A 12180-nucleotide genomic window follows, 5' to 3' on the forward strand; every position below is an offset into this window, starting at 1 on the left:
GGAATTGACCCGGAGACCCGGAGAAAAATTCACGAGGGGGAGGGCCAGTCAACACTCCTCTCCCCAAAGTCAGACGGTTGTTTGGATGGTCTGTTTTTTTTTTTTTTTTTTCTTATTTTTCCGAAAACTACGCAGGAGTGAGAGGGGTTAAGCACTACGAAAAAAAAAATTGAATAGAAAAAAAAAAAAAAAAGAAAAAGAAAAAAGGCCATTGGCATAGGATCGAACCCGACCTGAAAAACAAAACGGAAACCATACATACGGATTACCCAATCGGTATGGCAGCACAAGGCTTTTACGGAAGGCTGTAAAGAACCCGAAGGCCCCAAGCACCGATATTTCCGGCGAATATGCTGTACAACACTCTTGCAAGGTATTCCGACCCGCGCATTAATGGGGAGGACAATAACCAGGATCCCAGGCCTGTAATACGGTTACGCCACGCACAGCTCGCTGAGATAGAGGATGAAAAAAATACAGGTCTATTTGGGCGTCTTGAGTCCCTTGGGGGCTCGCTATGTCGGCGCGTGGCATCGTAACGCACAGGCGCATTGTCTTTTATCGTGTACAGGACATCAAACAAGCGAAGAAAGAAAAACGTTTTTTTTTTTGGGAACCGTTTTTTTATATCATGCAAAAAGCGAAAATAAATAGAAATAAATAAAGTGCGATTTGGCGATTCTGTTTTTCTTTGTAGAGCTTATTAAGCTATTCACCGGCCTAAATATTCATAAAAGAAAATAAAAAATGCAATGAAGGACGTAAGGGGGAGAGGTTTGTAAAATCGCATAGAATATCGACATAATCCGCAATACTGTCTACGCTGACTAAGTATAGCTGTATTTCACTTTAACCCTTTCACTCCTGGGTACTTTTGAGCAACATTGTAAGAAAAACAGACTGAAAACAGAAACCTCCCCCCCTATTTCAAGTCCAACACTACCAGTTAAGCTAAGCTACCGCTGACCCAAGACGGTATGCCTTGAAGTTTCCAACAATGTACTGCGGTGCCTTTTCTTTGTAGCGACGGCACTGCTACAGCCTGTTGCTTACAACAGTTTTGCTTGTAATTTGCTTAAAAATTACAGCTTTTTCACATCTGGAGAGTGCCTTAGGACATCATGAAGTTTTTTTGGGCATAATTAATGCTGTGCTTATGGATGTTTGCACGCTGAGGTTGATTCAATGGGATAATTCCTTGTCTGGGCTTCACCAAGTGAGGAAGGAATTTTCTGGTGAATGGCCTCATAACTCTCCAATGTGGGCCATCTTTGCTACCCAACCTTATTCAAAAATTGTTTTCAGGCTTATTCTGGGTTCCTTGGACCTGGAAATGTTTTGTTTGGCTTCGGGGCAAAGAGACTTAAAAAAAAAACTGTTATGATTCTGGGGGAGGAGATTGCCCGCCTGTCTGTCAAGGTGTTTCCAAGACTCCCATGATGCAGTGCAGGCATGCAAAATAGGCTAACAATGGTGACTCGCTTCTAATGGAGGTTCTAGCATTGATTATTGTGACTGATTGCTGTAAAATGGGACCTGACGGAGCGCAATAAAGGTATCCATTGGTGACTTGATCTGTGTTTGCTTGTCTCTATTTGTAGTTCGGAATTTTGTGTCTTTTTTGGTAAGGAATGTTTCTAAGTTTAAGCATTTTATTACGAATTGGTCAGCAATTAAGGTTGATATTTTGACAAAAGAGTCGATTCTATTACATTGCTAAGATGGGCTTTTGTAGGTCGTCTATGCCTTGGATGAATCTATGAGTATCCGGGTCTGGTGATGTTTAGTTTGCATTTTTGACGTTTTGGAGTTGGGCCTATATTTTACAGGCGTCTCAGGGTGTTATGGCAATGAAAGACTTAAAGGGACAGCGTCATGGTACTGCGCATGTCAGTGTTTATTGTAGGCTTTTAATCGCCTACAAATAGTTGAACTTTTTAAAAGCTGTCAATACCTTGTTAAAATAATATGCAATATTTTATTGAATGCAATATTTTATAGAAACTACGTTTATTGACAGTTTGTGGTCATTTTCTTTGAATTTAAGTCCCCCACATGTACCAAAAGCTCATAAGTCAGTATTAGAGTTTACTAAATTTCATTGTGTCAGGGTCAGAGAGCTATTGAAAGCACTTACCATGGCACTGCCCCTTTGAATAGCTGTAAAAAAAAAAAAAGGGAAGAGAAAATAGCTGGATGGGGTCTCTGTTGGTTTTGTTTTAGTTTTAGTTTTCTTTTATTATAATTTTTTCTGGGGTGGGGGAAGGGGGAATTCAGCTTAAAATTGCCTGTGGTCAATTCAACCAACTAAGCAACTAGTACAAAAGATGTTGGTTTTGCAGTCTTTTATTCAATACTTTCAAGGTTATCATGCAATTCTGTAGTTTGACTGGAAATATATACTTTTTTTCTATTCATTTACAGTTCTATATGTACAGTGTGACCATAGTCATGATTACAATTATTTATAATAATTTTTACCCACTAACAGAAACCAACTTGACTGCAAAAAACTCACTGTAAAGCATAAGATATTAGGCATTTCTTTCATGTGGCTGTGAGGTTGACCTGTCAACATCTACAGGGGCCACACTCAACTCAGAATCATAGGGGTCCATAAAAGCAAGGTGTCGCAGAACCTTTTCCTGCCTTCCTTACTCTCCTTCACCAGGAACACCTGTGCAGCCGACACCCTTAGGTGGATGGGGTGCACAGGTGCTTTGGGTGTGGCCCTGAAGATGGCACAGTGACCACAAGATGTACCAGAATGAAATTGTATATACTGTAAAAACATGTGAGTAGAAAACAGTCAATAGCCATGGAGTTTTCAGTGTGTTGTACATGTTATACATGTTTTAGGATTTACCTAATTACTTACAGTATTTTTTTATATAGAATTTTTTACTTGTATAATTTAGATGAGTAATACATACTTTTTATAGTATGTTGTAGAACTCGTCTCGTTCCTCCTAAATAACAATCAAAATTATGTTTGTTATTATCTTCGTGCAAAGGAACCTACAGTAGTTTTTTAATCAGATAATTGTTTTTCCTTCAACACTCCCCTGTTATTTCAACAGCTCTCCCTTGAGTTTGCTTGTCTTAGAAATAGACCTTGTTTGATAAACAAAGACATGTTACCCACTTATTCAATAATAGGTAACAACTGCAATATTGTACTGTATGAAAAGAGTGCCCCTCCCCCTTCTAATGTTGACATCAGTAAATCTAGCAAGCTCATTTTGCTAGATGTATGATGTATACCAGGCTTGTATCCTCCAGGTCCATTTCCATACTCCGTGAAGACTTCTGAAACCATCTTGGATGCCATTACGGAATTGACCCGGAGACCCGGAGAAAAATTCACGAGGGGGAGGGCCAGTCAACACTCCTCTCCCCAAAGTCAGACGGTTGTTTGGATGGTCTGTTTTTTTTTTTTTTTTTTCTTATTTTTCCGAAAACTACGCAGGAGTGAGAGGGGTTAAGCACTACGAAAAAAAAAATTGAATAGAAAAAAAAAAAAAAAGAAAAAGAAAAAAGGCCATTGGCATAGGATCGAACCCGACCTGAAAAACAAAACGGAAACCATACATACGGATTACCCAATCGGTATGGCAGCACAAGGCTTTTACGGAAGGCTGTAAAGAACCCGAAGGCCCCAAGCACCGATATTTCCGGCGAATATGCTGTACAACACTCTTGCAAGGTATTCCGACCCGCGCATTAATGGGGAGGACAATAACCAGGATCCCAGGCCTGTAATACGGTTACGCCACGCACAGCTCGCTGAGATAGAGGATGAAAAAAATACAGGTCTATTTGGGCGTCTTGAGTCCCTTGGGGGCTCGCTATGTCGGCGCGTGGCATCGTAACGCACGGGCGCATTGTCTTTTATCGTGTACAGGACATCAAACAAGCGAAGAAAGAAAAACGTTTTTTTTTTTGGGAACCGTTTTTTTATATCATGCAAAAAGCGAAAATAAATAGAAATAAATAAAGTGCGATTTGGCGATTCTGTTTTTCTTTGTAGAGCTTATTAAGCTATTCACCGGCCTAAATATTCATAAAAGAAAATAAAAAATGCAATGAAGGACGTAAGGGGGAGAGGTTTGTAAAATCGCATAGAATATCGACAAAATCCGCAATACTGTCTACGCTGACTAAGTATAGCTGTATTTCACTTTAACCCTTTCACTCCTGGGTACTTTTGAGCAACATTGTAAGAAAAACAGACTGAAAACAGAAACCTCCCCCCCTATTTCAAGTCCAACACTACCAGTTAAGCTAAGCTACCGCTGACCCAAGACGGTATGCCTTGAAGTTTCCAACAATGTACTGCGGTGCCTTTTCTTTGTAGCGACGGCACTGCTACAGCCTGTTGCTTACAACAGTTTTGCTTGTAATTTGCTTAAAAATTACAGCTTTTTCACATCTGGAGAGTGCCTTAGGACATCATGAAGTTTTTTTGGGCATAATTAATGCTGTGCTTATGGATGTTTGCACGCTGAGGTTGATTCAATGGGATAATTCCTTGTCTGGGCTTCACCAAGTGAGGAAGGAATTTTCTGGTGAATGGCCTCATAACTCTCCAATGTGGGCCATCTTTGCTACCCAACCTTATTCAAAAATTGTTTTCAGGCTTATTCTGGGTTCCTTGGACCTGGAAATGTTTTGTTTGGCTTCGGGGCAAAGAGACTTAAAAAAAAAACTGTTATGATTCTGGGGGAGGAGATTGCCCGCCTGTCTGTCAAGGTGTTTCCAAGACTCCCATGATGCAGTGCAGGCATGCAAAATAGGCTAACAATGGTGACTCGCTTCTAATGGAGGTTCTAGCATTGATTATTGTGACTGATTGCTGTAAAATGGGACCTGACGGAGCGCAATAAAGGTATCCATTGGTGACTTGATCTGTGTTTGCTTGTCTCTATTTGTAGTTCGGAATTTTGTGTCTTTTTTGGTAAGGAATGTTTCTAAGTTTAAGCATTTTATTACGAATTGGTCAGCAATTAAGGTTGATATTTTGACAAAAGAGTCGATTCTATTACATTGCTAAGATGGGCTTTTGAAGGTCGTCTATGCCTTGGATGAATCTATGAGTATCCGGGTCTGGTGATGTTTAGTTTGCATTTTTGACGTTTTGGAGTTGGGCCTATATTTTACAGGCGTCTCAGGGTGTTATGGCAATGAAAGACTTAAAGGGACAGCGTCATGGTACTGCGCATGTCAGTGTTTATTGTAGGCTTTTAATCGCCTACAAATAGTTGAACTTTTTAAAAGCTGTCAATACCTTGTTAAAATAATATGCAATATTTTATTGAATGCAATATTTTATAGAAACTACGTTTATTGACAGTTTGTGGTCATTTTCTTTGAATTTAAGTCCCCCACATGTACCAAAAGCTCATAAGTCAGTATTAGAGTTTACTAAATTTCATTGTGTCAGGGTCAGAGAGCTATTGAAAGCACTTACCATGGCACTGCCCCTTTGAATAGCTGTAAAAAAAAAAAAGGGAAGAGAAAATAGCTGGATGGGGTCTCTGTTGGTTTTGTTTTAGTTTTAGTTTTCTTTTATTATAATTTTTTCTGGGGTGGGGGAAGGGGGAATTCAGCTTAAAATTGCCTGTGGTCAATTCAACCAACTAAGCAACTAGTACAAAAGATGTTGGTTTTGCAGTCTTTTATTCAATACTTTCAAGGTTATCATGCAATTCTGTAGTTTGACTGGAAATATATACTTTTTTTCTATTCATTTACAGTTCTATATGTACAGTGTGACCATAGTCATGATTACAATTATTTATAATAATTTTTACCCACTAACAGAAACCAACTTGACTGCAAAAAACTCACTGTAAAGCATAAGATATTAGGCATTTCTTTCATGTGGCTGTGAGGTTGACCTGTCAACATCTACAGGGGCCACACTCAACTCAGAATCATAGGGGTCCATAAAAGCAAGGTGTCGCAGAACCTTTTCCTGCCTTCCTTACTCTCCTTCACCAGGAACACCTGTGCAGCCGACACCCTTAGGTGGATGGGGTGCACAGGTGCTTTGGGTGTGGCCCTGAAGATGGCACAGTGACCACAAGATGTACCAGAATGAAATTGTATATACTGTAAAAACATGTGAGTAGAAAACAGTCAATAGCCATGGAGTTTTCAGTGTGTTGTACATGTTATACATGTTTTAGGATTTACCTAATTACTTACAGTATTTTTTTATATAGAATTTTTTACTTGTATAATTTAGATGAGTAATACATACTTTTTATAGTATGTTGTAGAACTCGTCTCGTTCCTCCTAAATAACAATCAAAATTATGTTTGTTATTATCTTCGTGCAAAGGAACCTACAGTAGTTTTTTAATCAGATAATTGTTTTTCCTTCAACACTCCCCTGTTATTTCAACAGCTCTCCCTTGAGTTTGCTTGTCTTAGAAATAGACCTTGTTTGATAAACAAAGACATGTTACCCACTTATTCAATAATAGGTAACAACTGCAATATTGTACTGTATGAAAAGAGTGCCCCTCCCCCTTCTAATGTTGACATCAGTAAATCTAGCAAGCTCATTTTGCTAGATGTATGATGTATACCAGGCTTGTATCCTCCAGGTCCATTTCCATACTCCGTGAAGACTTCTGAAACCATCTTGGATGCCATTACGGAATTGACCCGGAGACCCGGAGAAAAATTCACGAGGGGGAGGGCCAGTCAACACTCCTCTCCCCAAAGTCAGACGGTTGTTTGGATGGTCTGTTTTTTTTTTTTTTTTTTCTTATTTTTCCGAAAACTACGCAGGAGTGAGAGGGGTTAAGCACTACGAAAAAAAAAATTGAATAGAAAAAAAAAAAAAAAAGAAAAAGAAAAAAGGCCATTGGCATAGGATCGAACCCGACCTGAAAAACAAAACGGAAACCATACATACGGATTACCCAATCGGTATGGCAGCACAAGGCTTTTACGGAAGGCTGTAAAGAACCCGAAGGCCCCAAGCACCGATATTTCCGGCGAATATGCTGTACAACACTCTTGCAAGGTATTCCGACCCGCGCATTAATGGGGAGGACAATAACCAGGATCCCAGGCCTGTAATACGGTTACGCCACGCACAGCTCGCTGAGATAGAGGATGAAAAAAATACAGGTCTATTTGGGCGTCTTGAGTCCCTTGGGGGCTCGCTATGTCGGCGCGTGGCATCGTAACGCACGGGCGCATTGTCTTTTATCGTGTACAGGACATCAAACAAGCGAAGAAAGAAAAACGTTTTTTTTTTTGGGAACCGTTTTTTTATATCATGCAAAAAGCGAAAATAAATAGAAATAAATAAAGTGCGATTTGGCGATTCTGTTTTTCTTTGTAGAGCTTATTAAGCTATTCACCGGCCTAAATATTCATAAAAGAAAATAAAAAATGCAATGAAGGACGTAAGGGGGAGAGGTTTGTAAAATCGCATAGAATATCGACAAAATCCGCAATACTGTCTACGCTGACTAAGTATAGCTGTATTTCACTTTAACCCTTTCACTCCTGGGTACTTTTGAGCAACATTGTAAGAAAAACAGACTGAAAACAGAAACCTCCCCCCCTATTTCAAGTCCAACACTACCAGTTAAGCTAAGCTACCGCTGACCCAAGACGGTATGCCTTGAAGTTTCCAACAATGTACTGCGGTGCCTTTTCTTTGTAGCGACGGCACTGCTACAGCCTGTTGCTTACAACAGTTTTGCTTGTAATTTGCTTAAAAATTACAGCTTTTTCACATCTGGAGAGTGCCTTAGGACATCATGAAGTTTTTTTGGGCATAATTAATGCTGTGCTTATGGATGTTTGCACGCTGAGGTTGATTCAATGGGATAATTCCTTGTCTGGGCTTCACCAAGTGAGGAAGGAATTTTCTGGTGAATGGCCTCATAACTCTCCAATGTGGGCCATCTTTGCTACCCAACCTTATTCAAAAATTGTTTTCAGGCTTATTCTGGGTTCCTTGGACCTGGAAATGTTTTGTTTGGCTTCGGGGCAAAGAGACTTAAAAAAAAAACTGTTATGATTCTGGGGGAGGAGATTGCCCGCCTGTCTGTCAAGGTGTTTCCAAGACTCCCATGATGCAGTGCAGGCATGCAAAATAGGCTAACAATGGTGACTCGCTTCTAATGGAGGTTCTAGCATTGATTATTGTGACTGATTGCTGTAAAATGGGACCTGACGGAGCGCAATAAAGGTATCCATTGGTGACTTGATCTGTGTTTGCTTGTCTCTATTTGTAGTTCGGAATTTTGTGTCTTTTTTGGTAAGGAATGTTTCTAAGTTTAAGCATTTTATTACGAATTGGTCAGCAATTAAGGTTGATATTTTGACAAAAGAGTCGATTCTATTACATTGCTAAGATGGGCTTTTGAAGGTCGTCTATGCCTTGGATGAATCTATGAGTATCCGGGTCTGGTGATGTTTAGTTTGCATTTTTGACGTTTTGGAGTTGGGCCTATATTTTACAGGCGTCTCAGGGTGTTATGGCAATGAAAGACTTAAAGGGACAGCGTCATGGTACTGCGCATGTCAGTGTTTATTGTAGGCTTTTAATCGCCTACAAATAGTTGAACTTTTTAAAAGCTGTCAATACCTTGTTAAAATAATATGCAATATTTTATTGAATGCAATATTTTATAGAAACTACGTTTATTGACAGTTTGTGGTCATTTTCTTTGAATTTAAGTCCCCCACATGTACCAAAAGCTCATAAGTCAGTATTAGAGTTTACTAAATTTCATTGTGTCAGGGTCAGAGAGCTATTGAAAGCACTTACCATGGCACTGCCCCTTTGAATAGCTGTAAAAAAAAAAAAAGGGAAGAGAAAATAGCTGGATGGGGTCTCTGTTGGTTTTGTTTTAGTTTTAGTTTTCTTTTATTATAATTTTTTCTGGGGTGGGGGAAGGGGGAATTCAGCTTAAAATTGCCTGTGGTCAATTCAACCAACTAAGCAACTAGTACAAAAGATGTTGGTTTTGCAGTCTTTTATTCAATACTTTCAAGGTTATCATGCAATTCTGTAGTTTGACTGGAAATATATACTTTTTTTCTATTCATTTACAGTTCTATATGTACAGTGTGACCATAGTCATGATTACAATTATTTATAATAATTTTTACCCACTAACAGAAACCAACTTGACTGCAAAAAACTCACTGTAAAGCATAAGATATTAGGCATTTCTTTCATGTGGCTGTGAGGTTGACCTGTCAACATCTACAGGGGCCACACTCAACTCGGAATCATAGGGGTCCATAAAAGCAAGGTGTCGCAGAACCTTTTCCTGCCTTCCTTAATCTCCTTCACCAGGAACACCTGTGCAGCCGACACCCTTAGGTGGATGGGGTGCACAGGTGCTTTGGGTGTGGCCCTGAAGATGGCACAGTGACCACAAGATGTACCAGAATGAAATTGTATATACTGTAAAAACATGTGAGTAGAAAACAGTCAATAGCCATGGAGTTTTCAGTGTGTTGTACATGTTATACATGTTTTAGGATTTACCTAATTACTTACAGTATTTTTTTATATAGAATTTTTTACTTGTATAATTTAGATGAGTAATACATACTTTTTATAGTATGTTGTAGAACTCGTCTCGTTCCTCCTAAATAACAATCAAAATTATGTTTGTTATTATCTTCGTGCAAAGGAACCTACAGTAGTTTTTTAATCAGATAATTGTTTTTCCTTCAACACTCCCCTGTTATTTCAACAGCTCTCCCTTGAGTTTGCTTGTCTTAGAAATAGACCTTGTTTGATAAACAAAGACATGTTACCCACTTATTCAATAATAGGTAACAACTGCAATATTGTACTGTATGAAAAGAGTGCCCCTCCCCCTTCTAATGTTGACATCAGTAAATCTAGCAAGCTCATTTTGCTAGATGTATGATGTATACCAGGCTTGTATCCTCCAGGTCCATTTCCATACTCCGTGAAGACTTCTGAAACCATCTTGGATGCCATTACGGAATTGACCCGGAGACCCGGAGAAAAATTCACGAGGGGGAGGGCCAGTCAACACTCCTCTCCCCAAAGTCAGACGGTTGTTTGGATGGTCTGTTTTTTTTTTTTTTTTTCTTATTTTTCCGAAAACTACGCAGGAGTGAGAGGGGTTAAGCACTACGAAAAAAAAAATTGAATAGAAAAAAAAAAAAAAAAAGAAAAAGAAAAAAGGCCATTGGCATAGGATCGAACCCGACCTGAAAAACAAAACGGAAACCATACATACGGATTACCCAATCGGTATGGCAGCACAAGGCTTTTACGGAAGGCTGTAAAGAACCCGAAGGCCCCAAGCACCGATATTTCCGGCGAATATGCTGTACAACACTCTTGCAAGGTATTCCGACCCGCGCATTAATGGGGAGGACAATAACCAGGATCCCAGGCCTGTAATACGGTTACGCCACGCACAGCTCGCTGAGATAGAGGATGAAAAAAATACAGGTCTATTTGGGCGTCTTGAGTCCCTTGGGGGCTCGCTATGTCGGCGCGTGGCATCGTAACGCACGGGCGCATTGTCTTTTATCGTGTACAGGACATCAAACAAGCGAAGAAAGAAAAACGTTTTTTTTTTTGGGAACCGTTTTTTTATATCATGCAAAAAGCGAAAATAAATAGAAATAAATAAAGTGCGATTTGGCGATTCTGTTTTTCTTTGTAGAGCTTATTAAGCTATTCACCGGCCTAAATATTCATAAAAGAAAATAAAAAATGCAATGAAGGACGTAAGGGGGAGAGGTTTGTAAAATCGCATAGAATATCGACAAAATCCGCAATACTGTCTACGCTGACTAAGTATAGCTGTATTTCACTTTAACCCTTTCACTCCTGGGTACTTTTGAGCAACATTGTAAGAAAAACAGACTGAAAACAGAAACCTCCCCCCCTATTTCAAGTCCAACACTACCAGTTAAGCTAAGCTACCGCTGACCCAAGACGGTATGCCTTGAAGTTTCCAACAATGTACTGCGGTGCCTTTTCTTTGTAGCGACGGCACTGCTACAGCCTGTTGCTTACAACAGTTTTGCTTGTAATTTGCTTAAAAATTACAGCTTTTTCACATCTGGAGAGTGCCTTAGGACATCATGAAGTTTTTTTGGGCATAATTAATGCTGTGCTTATGGATGTTTGCACGCTGAGGTTGATTCAATGGGATAATTCCTTGTCTGGGCTTCACCAAGTGAGGAAGGAATTTTCTGGTGAATGGCCTCATAACTCTCCAATGTGGGCCATCTTTGCTACCCAACCTTATTCAAAAATTGTTTTCAGGCTTATTCTGGGTTCCTTGGACCTGGAAATGTTTTGTTTGGCTTCGGGGCAAAGAGACTTAAAAAAAAAATTGTTATGTTTCTGGGGGAGGAGATTGCCCGCCTGTCTGTCAAGGTGTTTCCAAGACTCCCATGATGCAGTGCAGGCATGCAAAATAGGCTAACAATGGTGACTCGCTTCTAATGGAGGTTCTAGCATTGATTATTGTGACTGATTGCTGTAAAATGGGACCTGACGGAGCGCAATAAAGGTATCCATTGGTGACTTGATCTGTGTTTGCTTGTCTCTATTTGTAGTTCGGAATTTTGTGTCTTTTTTGGTAAGGAATGTTTCTAAGTTTAAGCATTTTATTACGAATTGGTCAGCAATTAAGGTTGATATTTTGACAAAAGAGTCGATTCTATTACATTGCTAAGATGGGCTTTTGAAGGTCGTCTATGCCTTGGATGAATCTATGAGTATCCGGGTCTGGTGATGTTTAGTTTGCATTTTTGACGTTTTGGAGTTGGGCCTATATTTTACAGGCGTCTCAGGGTGTTATGGCAATGAAAGACTTAAAGGGACAGCGTCATGGTACTGCGCATGTCAGTGTTTATTGTAGGCTTTTAATCGCCTACAAATAGTTGAACTTTTTAAAAGCTGTCAATACCTTGTTAAAATAATATGCAATATTTTATTGAATGCAATATTTTATAGAAACTACGTTTATTGACAGTTTGTGGTCATTTTCTTTGAATTTAAGTCCCCCACATGTACCAAAAGCTCATAAGTCAGTATTAGAGTTTACTAAATTTCATTGTGTCAGGGTCAGAGAGCTATTGAAAGCACTTACCATGGCACTGCCCCTTTGAATAGCTGTAAAAAAAAAAAAAGGG

This window comes from Nematostella vectensis, chromosome 7, assembly GCF_932526225.1.
Source record: "Nematostella vectensis chromosome 7, jaNemVect1.1, whole genome shotgun sequence".
NCBI classification, from domain to species: Eukaryota; Metazoa; Cnidaria; class Anthozoa; order Actiniaria; family Edwardsiidae; genus Nematostella; species Nematostella vectensis.